The sequence below is a fragment of the Lipotes vexillifer genome, unplaced genomic scaffold (genome assembly GCF_000442215.2).
Source record: "Lipotes vexillifer unplaced genomic scaffold, Lipotes_vexillifer_v1.1 scaffold241, whole genome shotgun sequence".
Taxonomy (NCBI): Eukaryota; Metazoa; Chordata; class Mammalia; order Artiodactyla; family Lipotidae; genus Lipotes; species Lipotes vexillifer.
In genome coordinates this window covers 109,023-123,738 of record NW_006784922.1, presented here as the reverse complement: position 1 = coordinate 123,738, position 14,716 = coordinate 109,023, and positions in this window count along the sequence as shown.

Below are 14,716 nucleotides of genomic sequence, written 5' to 3'. Positions count from 1 at the left end.
GTGGGGAGGAGTGGAGAGGGGGAGTGGGGAGTGGGGTGGAGCCTGAGCTTTCCTTCCTACTTCTGGGGATTGTGAGTCAAGGGGTTGCCTGCAGGGGATGACCCCAAGGGACTAGGGAGTCACTAGATACGTAATACACGTACCCTCTTAGGTTGGGACTTCTGTGACGGAAGGGGCTGTGGTGCCTTCTTCATAACTCAGTCCCAGCTGACTTACAACACCTGATGTAAATGTAGGTGCTACAGGGTGGTTGTTGAGTGAATGAATGCAGGAAGAAGGAAGACAGCTGGTGTTTGGGGTTAAGCTTCTCTTTAAACACTGTGGTCAAAGTGCTCACAAGCTGGCTTGCCAGGCAGATAGCTGAGCTTTTCCTTCTAGATGCTGAATGGGAGTAGGCTCCAGTCAAGTCATTCCCCCTGCTGCCTCCCCTGCACCCACAAAAAAAGAGAACCTGTGCAGGGTCCAAGCGAGCTTGCTGAGTTCCAAGCTCCAACACATGTCTTTCCCCAGGTCATCTGGTAAACCTGTGCCTGAGGAAAGCCCATGGAGGTGGGCGGGGTGGGGGGGGTGGGACGACTGTGAGTCTGACCTTTCTTTTTACTCAGCTCTCAAGTCCAAGTCTCTGAAACCAGACCCAGAGCTCTAGACAGGAGTGCATCCTGGGCGTTTGGGGCATATGCTTCAGCAAGCAGAGCCTTCCAGACCACAGGATTTGTCCAAAATCAATCTCCCTCTAGCCAGGGGATAACTGTGAATAACCAACCCGTGCCCAAACTGGAGATTTCCAGGGTCTTAAAAGCTAATTAACAATACCCTGGGAGTACGGAGTACATTACCATAAAAACCAATGGCCCTGCTGCCAGCTCCAACTCAGAGCGTTCCGTGACTCACAGGGCTGCTGACTCAGAGCGCTCCTGGGCAGGTTTTAATGGGTTTCATGAACATCTATTCTCACTGCTGTCTGAAGATGGAAGGGAGGCTCTGCCCAGGTGATAATTGCCTTGACCTTGAGTCTAGTAAAAACTGGCAAGAAAAATGTTGTAGCCTTGGAGTTTTCAGTGCTTGAGAAGAGTGGAAGCAAAGCCAGGGCACATGGAGACAGAGTGAAACCTGGTTTCACAACTGGGTTGGGAAATCAAATGATCTCAGGAGACCCAGTGGAGAATCCTGCGGCTTCCGTGAAAAGCCCAGTTCTAGTTAGCAGGCATGAAGCCATAGAGGGGATTTATTGTAATAGCTCAGAGTGGAACTTACAGCCTCAGACCCCCTAGCTGAGCTCCTAGTTGATCATGACCTACCTTAGCCTTTATTTGCTCATCATTCAGATGGAGATAATCATAGTATACATTACATAGGTTGTTGGGAGGATTAAACAACTTGCATGGTGCCTGGTAGATAATCAGTGTCTGATAGCACTCACTTTCTTCCTCAAGAGTAGGAAGCCAAGGTGAAGTCCATGGCTGGGCAAGAAACTCTTTGGGAACATTTATATTAAATGACACATTCTCCTCTTTTCCCACCACTTGATATCAAATCCAGCGAACAAAGACAGACAAATACAATATATACATTGCAACTGGACAGTCGATTCTTTTACTGATGTGCAGCAAAATTCTCCACAGAATCACTGTACTTAAGCAGTACTCCAGGCCACACCAAGATACAACCAGTGGCTACTCAACAAGCTTGCATTAAACTCCTATGCTTACAAGATGAGCCAAGCATTATGATAAGCCCTGCCCTCAGAAAGGTCATAGTCTATGTAGGGAGACATGTGCAAACACGTAATATTGGCACTAGGGCATGGGTTCTAACACAGTTGTGCTTGAACTAGCCTGTCTCACAATCATCTGCCAAGCTTGCTAAAATAAATCCTGGACTCCATCCCCACTGATTCTAACTCAATAGGTTAGGGATCAGGCCCATGAATTTACATTACGTTCCTCACGAAGTCCCAGGTGACGTGGATCCTTTGAGGAGCACTATTATAATAGAAGTCAAAAATTACTGGGTGGATTATAGCGGAGCAAGAGAGTAATGAATTATTTTTTCTGGAGCGGGGGGGAGTTGCTATCTGGGGTGACTTCATGGAGGAAGTAGCATTTATTTAGTAAGCTGCAACTCAAGGAAGTGTTTTCATGGAGAAAAAATACTAAAAAGTCAGGGAAAATGCAGAGTACCTGCAGCAAAAGCTGAAAAAATACCAGAGGGTGTTTGTGTTGGAGAAGGAAGGGTAATAGGAGGAGGTGTGGGACACTGGTTTCTAGAAGACCTGGGTGCTCAGGCTAAGGAGGTTGGACTTATTCTGTGAATAACAGGGGGGCTGCCAAATGTTTTTGAGGATGGGAATGACGTCACCAACTCAATGACCTGATGCTTAACATCTGTGTGAGAGACAGATTAGACGAGGTGACGAGAAAACCAGTTGGCTGGCTGACTTCTAAAATTCTCTAAGTGAAAGGAGGCCGTCTGGACGTCTAAACTAGGCCAGTGGGGATAGAAAGAAGGATTCCTCCATGAAAGACAAAGTGGAGGGAATATCATCGGAGTTGTAAAATTAAATTGCATGCGGTTGGTGAGGGAGAAAAACAAGTCAAAGATGGTCCTCAGGAATGCAGCCAGAGTACCGATGCCAGCAGAAGACTTAGGGGTTTTAGGGAGAAGCATTTAACAAGGAAGATAATGACTTTGGTTTGTACCTCTTGAATTTGAAGTGCCTACACGTTATCTAGTAGTTTGCAATGCAATGCTGGGTTCAGTAGAGAGGCTGGGTCTGAGCATTTGTATCTGAGTGCATCACATATAGAAGATTGTAGAAACTGGGAGGGTAGATCTTCATGCAGGGAGAACACATGGAGAGAAGGGTGTAAGCAACAGAGCCTTAGCGAACGTCTAAAGTGGTTGGTGAGGAAGAGCTATAGCAAAAAAGACTCGGAAATTGTGGTCTGGGAGGCGTTCGGGAGGTGATTGATGTCAGTGAAAGCACTGAGAGACAGTGAGGAAGATTTTCGGGAGGGAGTGGCTCACAGTGTTAACTGCTAGAGAGGAAAGAGGCCTTTGGATGTGCGGATCAAGAGTGCGCTGTCCGGGCTTCCCTGGTGGCGCAGTGGTTGAGAGTCCGCCTGCCGATGCGGGGGGCACGGGTTCGTGCCCCGGTCCGGGAAGATCCCACATGCCGCGGAGCGGCTGGGCCCGTGAGCCATGGCCGCTGAGCCTGCGCGTCCGGAGCCCGTGCTCCGCAACGGGAGAGGCCACAGCAGTGAGAGGCCCGCGTACCGCAAAAAAAAAAAAGAGTGCGCTGTCCAAGGTGGGGCAGGATCAGGCTGCAGAGAGTCGAGGAATAAATAGGAGGTGAGAAAGTAGAGGAAACGGGGGTTGAGTGGTGACAGGAAGGAAATGGCACAGTAACTTGAGAGGGAAACAAGTTCACGGGCAGGTTCTGTTGTTGTTTTAGGATCTAGGGGACCGGAGCAAGTGTGTAGGCCAAGTGGAAGGAGCCAGTGGAAAGGGAAAGATTAAAGAGGTAAAACAAGAGGAGATGATTGATGCCGCAGGGTCTGGGAGGAGATGAGAGGGTGGGAGGGAAAGCCCTGGGCCAAAGGACCACTTTATAACAAGGTCCTCTAGGTGTTCTGGCAATGAGACAGCCTTGGATGGGCTCCAAGCAAGACTCTCCTTTTACTGAAACAAAGAGCATGGTGGCACCAACGCGGCCCTGGGAATGTCAAATCCAGAGCTGTCTGCTTTTTCCCAAGACCAACCTCTCCACTTTCAAGCATTCAGAAAGGACCAAAGGTTAAATGAGAGTTTCAGTATTCTAATTTTCCAACAAATTTATTTCCTCCCTGTTAGCCAAATCATGGAGTCTTTTCCCTCACCTGGGCTCCCAAATTTAATTAGCAAACTTCCTTCCTTCCCTCTGAGAGTCAGAACAGAGACCTCATTTCTCTCCTTCCCTTCCTAGCTTTTGCTTATCTAAACTAAGGGCCCATGGGAGCTTTCAGTTGATTTATTTCAGCTGGTCCCTCACAGCCACACCGACTCTGGGTTAACCTCCTTGGCCCCTCTGGGACCATTTTTAGGAAGGTCTGCTAGGTATTCTGACCTACTAATAGGTCCCTCGAGGGGAAGTCCACACTGTCACGGTAGATCTTACTACCTAACACCTTGTGAAATCCTAGGCTTTGCTGAGCTCAGCCAAGACACTGCAGGAAACACATGGGCTGGGGTTCCCAGAGAGACTGTCTTGATCTCGAAGAATAATGCTAAACAGACAGCATACAAAGCCCTCTGCACTAGGAGCCTTTAACTAGTAGCAGGAGAAAGGGATGAAATGTGTCTGTTTCCTAGAGTTTGTATTATTTGCAGATAGTATCGCGGCATTATTAATTATGAGAGGAGCCAGGAGTTGTTGGGCGAAAGGATATTGTCAAAGGTGTTTTCCCCTTTTGTTTGCCTAGAGGGTGTGGCCTCCTCACCCTGGCCTTGCTCCAGGTGCTAATGCTTTTTTTAGGGGCATGTCATTAGTTTGAGCGACAGAGCCCTGTTCTGCACCCTTCATAGAACTACATGAATCTCTGCTCTTCAAACACTTCCTTGAACATCTAGTTCTGTTTCATACCATTTACACAACCCTAGCACTGGAAATTGTAACTCTGTCTCATCTTTCATGTTAAATTGAAGATGTCAGGAGAAAGAAAATAGCCAAACATGATTATAAACACAGCAAGTGGGATATGAACTTCTGCTCGAAGCCATATTTTTAAAACTTGGTTATAACACATATAGGAGTTTGTTTCCTACTGTCTATAATTTTTGTTTTGACCTTTAAAAATAAGATATGGATGAAAAGTATGGGAAATATAGTTAGTAAAATATAATGAGCTGTGCCTTAAAGCTAGAAATGGAGTAAGAAATATACATCATCGCATGAGAGATGTACGTTTTGGTGCAATAGCCTTGCCAACAAGTTTTTCTTTTATTTTCCGAAGTGTTGGTCATAGTCGATCTTTACGTGTTGCGGTAATGAAAAAATATTTATTATCTCTTCATAAAATGTTGTAGTCATTTTACCTGAGTGGGGGAGACTGCTAACCTAAGTGACTCAGTGACTATGTAAGGAAAAGGATTTGCCCATTTATGCTGCTTCAGATCTTCCCATGTAAAGAGCAGCTCCGTATGGAGGCTAGGCACAGGTGTTCAAGGCAGACCATCTTGGTTTAAATCATGGTTCTGTGTGGACTTCACCAGTTTACTGCTCTCTGTGTCTCAGATTCCTCTTCTGTAAAATATGGATGGTATCAATAATAATAGTAACCTACCTCCAATGGTGTGGAGATTAAATCATTTGATATCTGTAAAGTGATAACAGATACTGTTCCTACTCCACACAGACCCCTCATCCAGGTACCCACACACATCCCACCTGTTGCAGGTCTGGGCTACTCACACCTGCACCTCCCCAAGAGACTTGCCCTTGGCTGATGGGAGCTGTCTTGCTGGCCACGCTTGTTAGGTGCTCTCCCCGCCCAACCCCACTGAGGGTGGCTCAGAGCCAATGACCTTCTGGTCCAGGGATAGAAGAGCCAGCACCGTTGCTCCTGGAAGGGATCAACAGTGGGGTACAACTCGCCATCCGGATCTCCCCTGGAATCGGGCTGAGGCTAGACTTCTCTAGAAAACACACTTTGCCTGGCTTCTCTCCCTGCCCTGCCCTGCCCTGCTTCTCTCACTCCTTTACTGGTTTCTCCTCAATAAAGGTTCTCCCTGGCGGGCCCAGGAATCCCCATCTCAGGCTCCTCTAGGGAACTTGACCTGAGATCAGTACTTCAAAGAGTGCTTGGCACTTAGTACTCATTCAGTAAATGTTAGCAATGATTAAGGCTTGAAAATAATCAAATGTTTGGTCTTCGTCAGGTGTGTGAACTGGCGAAGCCTTTATTGTTTAGAACTGAGTGGCCTACAAATGTGTCATCAGAGTTGAAAACTAAGGGCTTCCACAATCAATTGTCTTTTAAACTATGTTTCTTTTAGTGGCTGTGCTTGAGTGCCTAAAAAAGGCAAGTGCCAGAGCTGTCAGGGGTGGTCAGTCAGGCTTGAAAGTGAACAAGCACGATGGAGGAACACCAGGCCCAGCTCCAGAAGTGATGAGCGGTGGAGTCTCAGGTGTCCTAGGTTTCAGGGTCCGAGGGATGTAACAGGAGAGGAGGGAAGCAGTGAGAGAAGAGGCAAAGCAGTGGTGACTGGAAAGGAGAAATTGTCCAGTTCTCTCTCATTTCTTGAGAGACAGGGCATAGGTTTGAATCTGGTGCTCAGGCTTTTTTGGTGGGCGGTGGGCGATAACCAGGCCTGATATATCGTTTTGTTCACATCATCATTGAACAAAACTCCTCTCAGCATTGGGAGGGAAGAGGGAAAGGGCAAGGGAGAAAGGAGAGGAAAGAAGGGAGCTTTAGCTGCCGGAAGATGGTGACCCTTCTTGCATTGCAGGGGAGACACAGGCACTTTCTAGATTTAGGAGAGTGGACAGAGAACTTTGAGTCAGCTTAACTGCTCAGTGTGTGTTGAAAGGCAGGTGGCAGTCGTTGCTATTGAGCAGAAAAGCCACGGTAAAGCGCACAGCAGGCCGTGCTGCAGGAGCATAGCACCCCGACAATGCCGTGCCACAGCCCTTAGGTGGGAGAGAGGGCCAGAAGTGACTGTCAAAATGGGCCGCTGAGCCTGGGAATTTCAGCTTTTCCTAAATTCAAATGCAGTCTTGAAGAAATTCTCTTCCATTTACCATCTCACCGTCAGGAAAGCCGAGACCTGGACAGCAATTTGCAGGTGCGTGACATCTATTTCAGTAATTGCCAACTACTGGCTTTTTCTCCCGGAAGATGTGCCATTGTCACCAACGTCATTTACAGCAGATGAGTTCGAGACACCGCGTTAGGTAAAAACCTGGCCTCCCAGGACTTACCATCAGATATGGATTTGCTTTACTACCAGGATCACTCATGTGACCGGGTAACAACGGGTTCACCTGGCGGTAAGATGGTGAGGCTGGTTGCATCATTAGGATATAGGAGGTACAGGAGGAGCACTGCTAGGTGTCTGCAGGTCCATTCTAGTGAGACTTCTCAGAGAAGGTGAAATTCAAAGCCAGAAGAGGAGGGATGGGTATGCTCTGGAGGTTGGATTCATGACATTCAACAAGGCCCAGGCTCTCAGGGTTCACTGCATTAGAATGGTTAACAGCTACTATGTATTGGGACCATTTTAGGGTGAACTTTGCACTTTTACACATTATCTTGGTCTGCTATCAACACAGTGATATTGTCATTTCCTCCCTTTTTTATTTTGAGAGAAAACGGAGGTTCAGAAAACTTAACCCAGTTAGGAAGTGGGAAAGTCAGCATTTGGACCCTGGCCATCTGCCTGGTATTTCTGAGTCTGGTATTTCTCTTTACTAGAGAAAAGAGCACAGCCCTGCTGTAAACACATCCTGAGAGAGAGTGCATCTTATAGTATAGGATGTGTCACTTTTCTCTTTTGATTTACTTCTTGATTACAATTAACATTCACATGTATGAAAACCCAGAAAGGATAAAACTCTTCCTACCATCCTGCTCCCTCATCTGCCGAGTTCTTCCTCCCCAGCCCCACAGGTGCCCGCTGGTGTTGGTTTCTTATACATTCTTCCAGGGTCTCCTTATGTCCTAAGAGGAAATATGAGATTCTTTTCTCCTTTCTACTTTCACACAAAAGTTAGCATATTAAAAACGTTTCATCCTTTTTTCAATTAACTCTCCTTCCTAGAGATCTTTCCATATCATTTTACAGGGAGCTTCCTCAATCTCTTTCACAGTTGTATTGTCTTCCATTATATGGACGTCCTGTCATTTATGGAATCAGTGCCCCACTGATGAAAATTTGGGTTGTTCCTTATTTTTCGCTATTGGAAAATGCTGCAAGGAGTAACTTGTACATTCGTCCTTTAGCACATACACAAGCACATCTGTCAGTTAAATTGCTAAAAGTAGAATTGCTGAGGTAAAATGGTTGTTATTTGTAATTTTTCGTGGATACTCACCAGAAACTTTGATAAGGCCAAAGTGAGACAGAAAGTACTTGCATACAGTGGTTGCATAGTGGGTTTGCCAAGGACATACCCAGCTAACGAGGACCCCAGCTGAGTTCCTTCAGAGGATTAAGTATTAGGTGGGCACGCTGACTAATCACTGCAGCCAAGGATGCCCGGGCTTTGGCCCTTAGTTCCCCGTCCTTTCTGTGCCGGCTCTAAAACCAGGAAGCCAATATACCCTTGAAGTTCCTCCTCTTGCCCTTAGACTTATCATACTGGGAAACAGAACTGAGACAGGCAGCCATCTGCGACCTGTCTTAGAGAAACAGAAGCAGCACAGGCTCTGGGGCCAGAAAGACCAGAGTTCTAATCTTGGCTCAATCACTTTTTATCTGTGTCATCTTGGGTGAGGTTTTTATCCTCTCTGGGCCTGGATTCCTCCATCTGGGAAAAAGGGGAAATGATGGCACCCATCAGAAGTGGTCATGGTGAGGATTAGAGATAATCTGTGGAAATCACACCCCGTGCTCAATAAGTGGTTGCTATGATTTTGGGGAATTATCCTAAAACCCATGCTTATAAACATCCTCTTTGTGTCACTGAGGCCCAGCACCGGCCTCTACCTGGCATGCACGTCAATGACTCATAACCTCAGCTACAAAACCATCTCATTATGGATGGTTCACCTCTTTGTAAGCACTTCCCGAGTGGTTTGCCACATCCGTCGATGATGCAGGATTCCTCACGAAGCAGCCACGCTAAGCTCCAACCACACCCTTGTAACATCAAAGGACCCTGGCTCATTAATTAGTCAGAAAGCAATTTTTCACTGTTCGGTCCAGCACCTAAACTGGCCCTTCCTTGAGAAACACCAAGGTTTATCTAGAGTCAGATGAGCTTGGAAATCCTACAGGTAGGGCCACCCACAGCATCCTAGTCCATGACAGGTGTCAGGACACACAAGAAGCCAAGACCCACAGAATAAAGAGCAGACATTTTCACCGCTGCTCTGAGAGGTGCTGCTTCCAATTCTCTTTGTTCATCTTTTTCTGGTAGTTTTTGACCCCCAAATCAGCACACAGAGGTCTGTGTCCTCTTGGTGAAGGGAATGAACGCTCTCTGAAGTACAAACTCCAGTGATAGCAGTAAAGCAATGGTGGATTACCCTTGTTTCCTCATGTTCTGAATCCATTAAAAGGGGGGAATTGAATTCTATCTAGTCAGGACCCTCATTCCTTTCCTTAACTGCTTTTTAAACTACTGAAATGAAAAGTTGCCAGCAAGGCACATATTAGCCATTCCTCCCCTTCTTGGCCCATTCTTGCTACACTCCCATCTTCCACCCTTCAAAGTAGTTCAGCAGCAAAGTGTTCCAAACGGTGAGTCACTCATGGATTGTTCAGGCGACCGAAGGAAAATCTGTTAATGGGATTCGCAGAGCTCACAGCCGGAAAGAGCGAGATATGGAATGGCCAATGTGTAGGGGATTCTTCCGAGGCATTCAGAGTAATGAGATTCAGTTGCAGCTTCATCCTGAATTGAAATCACTGACAATGTATTTGCCTATTCATTTTTGGACACTTTGATCTAAAAACCGGTCATTGGAGGAAATCAGTCTAACATCTGAGAATTGTAGGCACTTGAAAATAAAGGAAAAATTCTCTAAGTTTATCTCTTTCCCTAATACTTTTGTGGTCCTGAAGCAGAGGCTGAAGACTGCATATCTTGGGTGATAACCTCACTGCCTATTAAAAAAATCTGATAAAGATTTGTGGCAGGAATATTAACTTGTAGTATTTGCAGTTTTTGACTTGGAGATCATCAAGGATTAGTTGCAGGCTTTTATGTCACTGTGGAGATATGAGTGGACATGTTCTTATATCTGCACTGTGCAATACGGTAGCCACTAGCCACATGTGCTATTTGAATATAAACTCGTTAAAATGAAATCAAATTAAAATTTCTGTTTTTTGGCAGCACTTAGCTACACCTCTAGCGCTCAGTACCCACATGCATCTGTGGGGCAGCGCAGCTCGTAGGTGTAGAGCTCGTAGGTGTAGATCCGTGTAGACACGGATCTACCAGACTGAATGTGATGGAGAGCTGGTAAAGTATTTCCCCTTCCTTGCCAAAGAATGTGCCATTCTTCCCCACTCCCTTCACGTCCCCCGACACCCGCACCGCCAAGACTGGAAGTGCAGTTCACATAGCTTCTCAGGGGTGGGTCCTGGGCTTGGAGCGAGCACACCTACAGATAGCCATCTCCGTAGCGCATGCTCACATGGAATCGCCCATCTCCCCCTCTTCACTTCCCTTGTGCCTCTTTCCTGCTCCCAGGAATGGTAATTCCTAATAAACTAATAGCTCATAAGCCCTCTGCCTGAGGCTTTGTTCAGCATTAAAACTAGATTCAAAATAAATGAACGGAAACTAAAACATTTTTAAGACACCAGTGATGGGTAGTTAAGAAACATAATGGAAAACACACCCCATAATTTTTATTAGGTTAACTGACGAATTAGTAGCTCCTTATAAAAGCCTTTCCTCTTCATTAGTGTGGCACTTTACTCAGCCCTCCTAACATCACTAAACACGGTTAGCTACAGAGCAGGAGACTTTTACAAATCAAAGTTCATGCATTTATGGTTCAGGAACTAGTTAAGCACAACTGGGTTATGTGTAGTAGAGTCAACCCTTCTGAATCACCAAGTTTATCCAAATTTCTTCATTAAAAAAAAAAAAATTGAGTCAGGACCATAAATGGACCTGCTTTGGGAGATAATGTCTCCCCCAGGGGAAAAAAAAAGCATTGGTTTTGCATACTGATGTTATTCAATGTACAAGCACATGTAAATTTCCCACCGTTTGAAATAACACAAGAGTTGGGTCAGATATATGCAAAACTGAGCAAACAAACAACCCCCCCCCCAGCCTAAGAGTCTGCATTTTCCGGTAAGGAGTTCACTCTCAAGCCTGATGACTTGTCTACCCTGCCTTGATGCAAAAAAGATATGAGGCAGTATTACATGTGTTTTATGAGTAAAATCTAATCATTGTTCCATATTCATATGTTCTTTTGGAGATATCTCTTAAGGAGTTAATAGCTGTTACCTCTCCCCCCTCACCCCACTACCTGCCCTCCCAACTCCACCTATTGTCAGCATTATAGTCTAGTAGAAACCATCAAAATGAACACCACCAAAGGAAGTCTTGGAAGGAGAACAAAAATTCAAAGGGTTAAACATGAACATTAGTGTGAATTATTCTATGAGCTTCATCTAGGGAGACAAAGGGCGATAGAGGCTTATTTCATGTCTATAAACTAACTAACCTTTAGAGGGTTTATTCTGTGCCAGGACTGTATTCCACACTCTGTATTTACTCCTTTAATTGTCACAGAGCAGCTGTGTTTTTCTGATGAGGAAACTGTGACTGGGAGAGGTTAAGCAATTTACCCACGTTCACATAACCAGGCTACAAAACCAGGCAGTCTAGGGCTGCAGCGGTACCTTTACCCATGAGGCCAACTGCTGCCCTATTGTGTCATGTCTGCTTGGGCACCCGTTGGGCTCCGTCCTTTGTCCCGAGTACAGCCTGCTAGGGTCAGCTGGTCCCTGGAGCTATGTGAAAGCCTCGGAATGTAGGATGTGAGGTCTGTGCCATGTATCATGACTCATCCGGAAGCTGCAAGGTGAGCCGGGCAGTCACTGGAATGCTTACCTCCATTCCCCCTCACCTGGGGTTTATGGCTCGGCCAGGTGTGGAGGAGAGAGAGGCTGCTCCGCTCACTCAACAACCTTTCCTTGGTCCAGGTCTAGGCTTCGCCAGGGGAAGCCAGGAGAGGTGGTCCCAGTCCTGCCAGCTCACTCTATTTTGGCTCTTTGGTGGACTTAGGGTCACCAGGAGCTGGTGAAGGCTGGAGGGTATGCGATGTCCTTTAGGAATAGAAAGTTGTTTTTGGTAGGGTCCAGCCTGGGTCCCCAGTCCCTCTGAGTAAGTGTAAACGGGCTCCCAGCTCCAAAACGATTCTGCTTTAAAGCCTCACATCTGGCAATTAAAGCCCAAGATACAGTTGAAAAGAAAAGGAAAAAAGGCTTTCCTTTGTAGCAGCACCAAATTATCCCCTTGCTAGTAGCCTCTAAGGCATATAGTGAAAGCACAGTATCGTTAAAAAGTGGCCCAGCACAGTGTCTATCCAGTTAGCAGACACTCAGCTGGCTTAGAGCCGGGCTCCTTTGTCGAGGGAAGCCATGTGGTTGGCACAATGCAGGTGCCCTCAGCGGTCCTCGTGTGTTTGTGTGGCTGGGCTGGGAATTTACTCCCCTACCCCTTATCTGTAGCAGGGTGACTGCCAGAAGGTAGGGTTACGGAGCCAGACAGAAGGCGAGAGGGCTCTCTCTTCTCTACCGGGGTGGTCTCTTTGTTCCTATCTTCCTGGAAAAGATGATTAGATACAGCTCCGGGTTAGGAAAGAACCTTGAGATCGTATAGACCCACCCGCATTGCTGCTTTGCAGATAAGAAAACTGAACCTTGCAGTGGTAAAATGACATGCCCAAGGTCAGTTTAATGTCAGAGATTATGATCATGGATGTCATCCAGAGAAAACCCCAATTCTTGTCCCAAGCTACAAAGTGGAACCAGTTTGTAAGATAACTTTCTTAAAGGTCTTCAGTGCTATTTCTTGGTAAAAAGCCTCCATTTTTGTGGTTCACGCATGGAGCCCTCTGTGCAGAGGAAACTGAGGCAGAGCAAAGTGTTTTTATTATTATTTATAATGAGGACTCCGCTAACTGTCTAAAGGATTTGTGGTGGCTTGTAATGAAAGGGAGGCGTCTAATAAAGCTGTTAAAATTTAAAAGCATGTTTTAGAAGGACAGTAAATAACCATATTAAACTTCTAAGTTAAAGGCAGCCAAGGGGAACAGTATATGAGTAACTCAGCTCTCATCATCTGTTGAAATATATTAATTCTTCAGGACAACATTCTTATAGAAAATTTAGATGGTTGCCTTACCATTCCTCACCCATTGCAGAGTTGTTTTCTTTTGTTTTGAATCCACTTAGGCAAGGGCTCTGGGGCCAGCAATGATGCTCTGATCCTTACTGGCATGAATGGATGGTGCTCAAGAGGGGGTGCCCGGAGGCATTACTACCATGCTTCGCCATTATTCTGAGGCACTGTTTTCATGGTGCACTATTTTGAACCCCCTATAGCTTTTATCTGGGAGCATATATTGTCACCTAATAACTTAGTTTGTCTTTTTAGAGACTGTCAGGGTCTTTACCTCTAAATACAAGGACACATCTGTGCACACCAAAGGCAGAACTTCCAGCAGGGAGATCTCATCAGAAGCCATTTATCTGAATTCCAACGGCATATATGGAGTACCTACTGCATGTCCCACTCCTGTTGAGGAGCAAGGGATAAGATGTGAGTTGGACCGGATCGATAGATAGGTGTGGGTCTGATGACTTATAATACAATATAATGACAAAATATGGTGTGATATAATGGAACAGTGTCCAGAAAAGCGTGTTTTAGGAACACAATAGAAGAACAGATTCTATCCAGGGGCCTGGGAAGAGTCTTCCCAGGGAAGGTGACATTTTATTCATTCTTTCAACAAATAGTTACTGAACATCTGTTTTCTTCCTGACGTTGTGTTGGGTGCTGGGATGATCAAAACAGTCTTGGTCGCCTATCTGTAGAGGGAGAAGGGGACCCCTAGAGTGTAGTCTAGAAAAAAGGAACCCTATGAACAAGTATGGAAAGGGCATAGAAGTTAAAGGGTGACCAGGTAATGTGAGGGCCATGAAGGAACTTGAACTTAATCCTATAGGCAATGCGGGGGCAGGGAAGGATTTAAGGAGGAAAGTGGAATGATCTGATTTGTGCTTTCGAAGTTAATTAGTCACAAAGATTTCATTATTTAAAAAACAAAACCATGAAAGTACTAGAAAAAGACACAGGTAAATATTTATATAATTTTAACTTGGGGGGAAAGCTTTGTCAGTATATGACATGGAAAAGTTAAAACCATACAGAAAAAGATTTGAATAGGTAAAGATTTACAAGTTGTATACCACCAAATCACTATTAAAAGGACAAAAGTTAAAAAAAAAAAAACTTTACAAAAGTTCAAAAGGACAAACTTGGGAGAATTTAATAGCCTTAATAGCCTGAACATACAAATGGCTCTTACACAATAAGTAAGACAAAGAACACCTCCTAGAAAATGGGCAAAAGAAGAAATTCAAATGTCCAATAAAACAGATAAAAGATATTCAAGTGCACTAGCAACCGAAACATATTCGATGACATTCTTCATTTACCAGATTGACCAAAGGTTTTTTTAAGAAGGTAGTGACCAGTGTTAGCCGAAGGATTAGAGAAACGGGCACTTTAAAGTACTAGTGGCTTTCAGGTGGTTTGGAAGAGCAATTTGCAATATGTGTTACAATGAATGGATACACTGACTCAGCAAATTTACTTTTAGAAATACATCTTAAGTAAACAGATTCATTCACAAAAATCTTTGTTCCAAATGATTCATTCCAATGTAGCTTATAATAGTAAAAACAAAACAAAACCTAACACAAACAATGACCAAAAAAACCCCAGCAAGGAAACAATGTAAATGTTCCACCC